Source organism: Triticum dicoccoides, chromosome 2A (genome assembly GCF_002162155.2).
Source record: "Triticum dicoccoides isolate Atlit2015 ecotype Zavitan chromosome 2A, WEW_v2.0, whole genome shotgun sequence".
NCBI classification, from domain to species: Eukaryota; Viridiplantae; Streptophyta; class Magnoliopsida; order Poales; family Poaceae; genus Triticum; species Triticum dicoccoides.
Genome location: NC_041382.1, coordinates 59,727,219 through 59,732,680, shown reverse-complemented (window position 1 = coordinate 59,732,680; position 5,462 = coordinate 59,727,219).

The following is a 5,462-nucleotide window of genomic DNA, read 5'->3' as shown; positions in this document are numbered from 1 at the left end:
GGGCTGAGAGCGCACCACTTGGCGCGCTCTCAGCCGCCGTCAGTGTCACGCTCTCAGCCGCCACCACGTGTCGCGCTTTGAACGCTTCCTGCGGATTTTGTTTTTATATTCTTACACGCGCGTTTTTGGTTTTATTTTTTAATTTTCGGTTTTTTACCGGTCTTTCTTAGCTTTTCGACTAAAAACAAAACAAAAATTGCGTTAAAAATTGTATTTTTTTCCATGAGAGCCATGGTTTTCTTCTGTAAGAGGCATGGTTTTGTTTCCGCGAGAGGCACAGACGCGCCTCTCGGAAACGGACAAAAAACATATTTTCTCTGTTTTTCCGTGAAAGGCACGGTTTTGTTTGCACGACAGGCACAACTGTGCCTTTTGAAAACGAAAAAAAACATGTTTTCTCTTTTTTCTTCTCGTGTCTCTAGGAAACGGCTTCCGAAAAAGGAAAAAGCGTGCTCCCGGTTCGATTATTTTGCATGTTTTTTTCGTGAAAAAAGTTCTTTAAAACCTATCAACATCGGATCTAGTCTTGAAGATCTCGACGCGACGAATCGGATGATGAAAACGATTTGAGATTTGGACGCTCGGTTTCAGAGACAAAACATTCTGAGTAGAAAAAAGAAAAAACACCCAGGTTGCGACGAGTGGCGCACATGCAGCGCGCTACTTGTCACAACCTGAAAAGGGGGAAGTGATAAGGAGTACTCCTCAATCAGTAATTTCAGAATTTTGTTGGTAGTTTTTTCATTTATAGCTAAAGTCCAGACAATGGTCCTTTGCATTGGGCGGGTCAATTTGAAGAGCTACTCCTTCGGGCCGTCACTCTTGTGCAATAAAGTATGAACCGGCCCAAATTCAAAGGAAAAAAAACGTCGTACGAACCGACCCAATGGGCTCCGGTGACCCAAAGCGCCGCCTGCTGACCGGTCGCTGAGCTACAGTAAGAAGTCAGGAAAAGATTCTGCAGGAGCTCCCGGCAATAATAAACTAGCGACGCCGTACAGATCCGGCACAGCAGCACATCGGGGTTTTTTCTACCTGCAGACAATCAGTCGTCAGGTTTATCAATTACCACCACCGTACTTCCCTGATGCTAATCTTAAGTGGAGCAGCAGTGGTACACAAAGTGAGTACGTACTAGTGGTAGTAACTGAACGTGGTGGCGATACAGTGAAAGAAAGAAAAGCTGGTGGTTTTTTCTTTCTGTGGCTCATCGGGAGGGTGATGACTGATGAACGAGCACCCAGTGGCAAAATTTTGTGTTTTGCTGACACTGTCTTGAAAAAAAATCAGGATCTAATCCTTTTCTTACCGTCAGGGTCCATGGCGGTAGGGTATAACAGAGTCTCTGGCGGTAGGGTTGCACACCCTATCAAAAATTTGCCTAAGTACAGAACACAGTGCATGCTCGCACCTACAACCGGACACCTTGACGATAGGGTTGTACAGACTATCGTCAGCCTGTTTGACGGTTGGGGTGCTTTCTATCGTCAAGGTCCCTGATGATAGGTTGTACAACCCTACCAGCTGCCCGATGATAGCAAAATGGTTAGATCTTAAAAAAAATACAAATTAGGGTCAAATCTCGATTAGCTTTTAAAAAAGAATAAAAATACGAAATTTTGCCCTGCCCGGTCACCGAAAAGATCCATGATGAGATCATGGATTGGACTCCGCGCCAAGGTGCGTGTGCAATGCCATGCATGCTTACCATCCGGCCCCCGTGCGTACGAGTAGGGCTAGATCAAAAGCTCGTACCTTGTGAGCTTAATGAGCACTTGATAGTTCGGCTCGTTAAGCTCGTAACGAGCGAACCGACGATACAGCAGCTAGCGCGGCATGGTGGCGTTACCCTAATCCGGAGCTCGTTACACAGGAGCCTCGCCGTCGCCGTCGTCTACGTACGTACGTCAATGATGCAGGCCGGTGCATGGCGTGATTAGATCTGATCCGGGCTGCACACCGGCCTGCCTCGGAGGGCTCGAGGGCGGCCTGGCCATCATTGGGCGGGCCTGCAGGAGTATACTAGTACTAGTACTACTACGTACGTCCGGAGACTGACTGAGAGGATAAAGAACTCCCACCAACGCAGTACGTACGTACCCACCGCGTGCGTTGGACCCGGCATGCAATCCATGATCTATCACCTCATCTCATCCCCTCCCCACCACCCCACGCAGGCCGGAGAAAAGTCTCCCTCCCTGGATCCTGGCGCACCCAAAGATTCAGCCCGATTGCCCGCTAAAACAAAAGAAAGAGATTCAGATCTCAAGCCTGAAGCTGAAGAAGCTCACCTGAATCCCATCTCTAAATAAAGCATGCAGCCCAAACCCACTCAAAAGACAGAGTTACGCACATTCAATCAGGCCCTTTGATTTGACCCTCCGAACGTTAAACGTGTGTCTACAAATCTACACGGACCAAATTCAGAAACCATAGACAGAGTTAGCAGGGGAATCAAAACGAGTGGTACAAACATGGGAAGGAACTTGAGTCCCTCTCTAGCCTATCACTCTCCATATAATACTACTCCTACCACCACCACTCCTGGTGATCTCAAGCAAAGTTCATCAACTAGTAGTAATTAACTAAGCAGGGTCCATCCATCGCTCAAAATCCCTCATAGGTTTTGCCCTTTCCGGAACGGGAGGCAGCCACACACACACAGCCACACACACACACACGCACACACACACACACACACACAAAGGCGAAATTCTGAAAACTGCAGCGAGAAAGAAAGAAAGGTCGTCGGAATATATAAAGGTCCTGGGCAGTGGTGGTACGTACTCTGTGCATCATAAGAGAAGCTGGAAATGTGGTGCCAGCAGGGTGCCGGTGGGCCGCAACCGGTCTATTTGGAAAGGAATTTGGCCGTCCCATCACCGTTGCATGTCAAGTTCCCATTGGCTCGGGCCGTATCTGCCAGAGCCCACCCACTCTCCTCCCCCCCTCTCTCTGTCTCGCCGCAGAATTTCTTTATCTCATCTGGTATTCTTTCCATGCAAAGGATGAGTGAGAAATGCTCCAAGGACATGGACGCATGCAGCAAAGCCCAGCGCCGTCTATCACTATGCAGCACTGTCGCTGGTAGAAGTATGCGGATTGTTTACCCGCTTCCGCCTGGTTTTGTACTGCCACGCAAACCGCAGATTCTTTTCCGGGTTTTTGGCAAGAGGCCGGGGGAAAGAAGGCAGGCTTTGTTCTTCATCATACCATCACATGACTGCGTTGCCATGCTTACTCGATACCATTACCGTGCAGGGCTAGAGCATCTACAGCCGCGACGTGCTAATTCAGTCCGGACGGGCACGCCTCATATTTCTCTCTCCACATCCACGTATCTCATATCTGACATCCTATGTTCATACTACACATGCAATGTGATGAGCTACTTTACGTGATCAAACAACGAACAAAGAAAACGACGTCAAACGGACAACGAAATGCACATAATCGCACTTTACATCATCCAAAAGATCACCAGAGTTCAGGGCCACACAAACACACACACACACACACACACAAAGGCAGAAATTCTGAAAACAACAGCGAGAAAGAAAGAAAGGTCGTCGGAATATATAAGGCCAACTCCACCGCGCGACCCCAAACGAACGTCCGTTTTGTCCTGTTTTTGTCCCTTTGGGTAGGGATTTGGGGTCGTGTCCGGGCCTGTCCTGGCATGCGGTGGCCGTGCGCCCAGCGCGCGGCCGCATCCTTTTGCCCCATCATGTCCGTCAGGGCCAAGAAATGCCCAAATTTGCATTAAAACTACTTTCGAACCCAAATATTTGTCTGAAAATTAAAATAGTTTTACAACCCAATTGAAATTGTCTTTAATAAAATAGTTTTACAACCAAATCGAAATTGTCTTAACTGAACATAAAATGGAAAAATACATCTATTGGTTGCCAATGTGATCCCACACGTGCTCAATCAAGTCATTTTGAAGATTCACATGAGTGTGCCAATCACGCATCTCACGGTGGAATTGGGCAAACTGTTGAAATGTGGCCGGATCTTGGTGCAGGGGCTCAATATTTTCACCTTGGTAATCAAATCCTTGGTCGAAGATACTCTCATCCCGCTCGTCCTCGACGATCATGTTGTGCATGATCACACAAGCAGTCATCACCTCCCAAAGCTTCCCTTCATCCCATGACAGTGCAGGGTTTCGAACGATACCCCACCGGGATTGAAGCACACCAAAAGCACGTTCCACATCCTTTCTAACACTCTCTTGCATTTGGGCAAATCTCTTTCTCTTCTCACCTTGGGGTTTCGAGATTGTCTTCACAAAAGTTGACCACTGAGGATATATATCATCTGCTAGATAGTATCCCTTGTTGTAATGGTGGCTGTTGATCTCAAAGTTGACAGGTGGGGAGTGGCCTTCTGCAAGCCTCGCGAAGACTGGAGAACTCTGCAGCACGTTGATATCATTGTGAGAACCTGCCATGCCGAAGAAAGAATGCCATATCCAAAGATCTTGTGATGCCACCGCTTCTAATATGACAGTGCACCCGTTAACATGCCCCTTGTACTGGCCCTGCCAAGCAAATGGACAGTTCTTCCACTCCCAGTGCATACAATCTATGCTGCCAAGCATACCTGGAAATCCTCTAGCTGCGTTGGTCGCCAACAATCTCTCTGTATCAGCGGCAGTTGGCTGCCTCAAGTACTTTGGCCCAAAGACCTCGATCACAGCCTGGCAAAACTTGTACATTGACATCAGACATGTTGTCTCACTCATACACACATACTCATCCACCAGATCGCCTGGAATTCCATATGCAAGCATGCGGATGGCCGCGGTGCATTTCTGATAGGAGGAGAATCCAAGCTTGCCAAGGGCATCCGTCTCGCACTCGAAGCATGGGTCATGAGCAACCACTCCCTCTCGGATACAATTGAACACATGCCTTGCCATACGAAAACGGCGACGAAATTTATCTGGCCTGAAGAGAGGGGTGTTGGCAAAGTAATCTGCATAGAGCAGGGTGTGGCCTCTCTCCCTGTTGCGGTTCAGGTTGGGAGCACGGCCAGGGACTGACCCCCTGTACGGAGGAAGTTGCCGTTGAATATGGTCGTGAACGACCAGTGCAGCCACCACAAGATCGTCATCATCCGACGACGAATCGTCCGATGAACAAAGGAAGTGATGGAAGAAAAACTCGTCTCCACTGTCCATACCTTTGTTGGCAAAAGGTCGAACACCTTGCGGTCGTGGTGGCGAAGAGACCGCGATGATCACCTCGACGCAGCAGGGTGGTTGCCGGCCGCCTACAGGCCGCTCTGGAGCTCTCATCGGAATCTGCCTCGGTCGCCGTGGTACGTCGCCGGCAGTCGTGTCCGACTCTGCCACCGGCAAGGACGGCCACGGTCAAACCTCCTCCGATCAACGACCAAAACTACGGCGGAAGCGCGGGCGTGGTGGCGGCCATGTCGAGACGTGGTTTGGTATG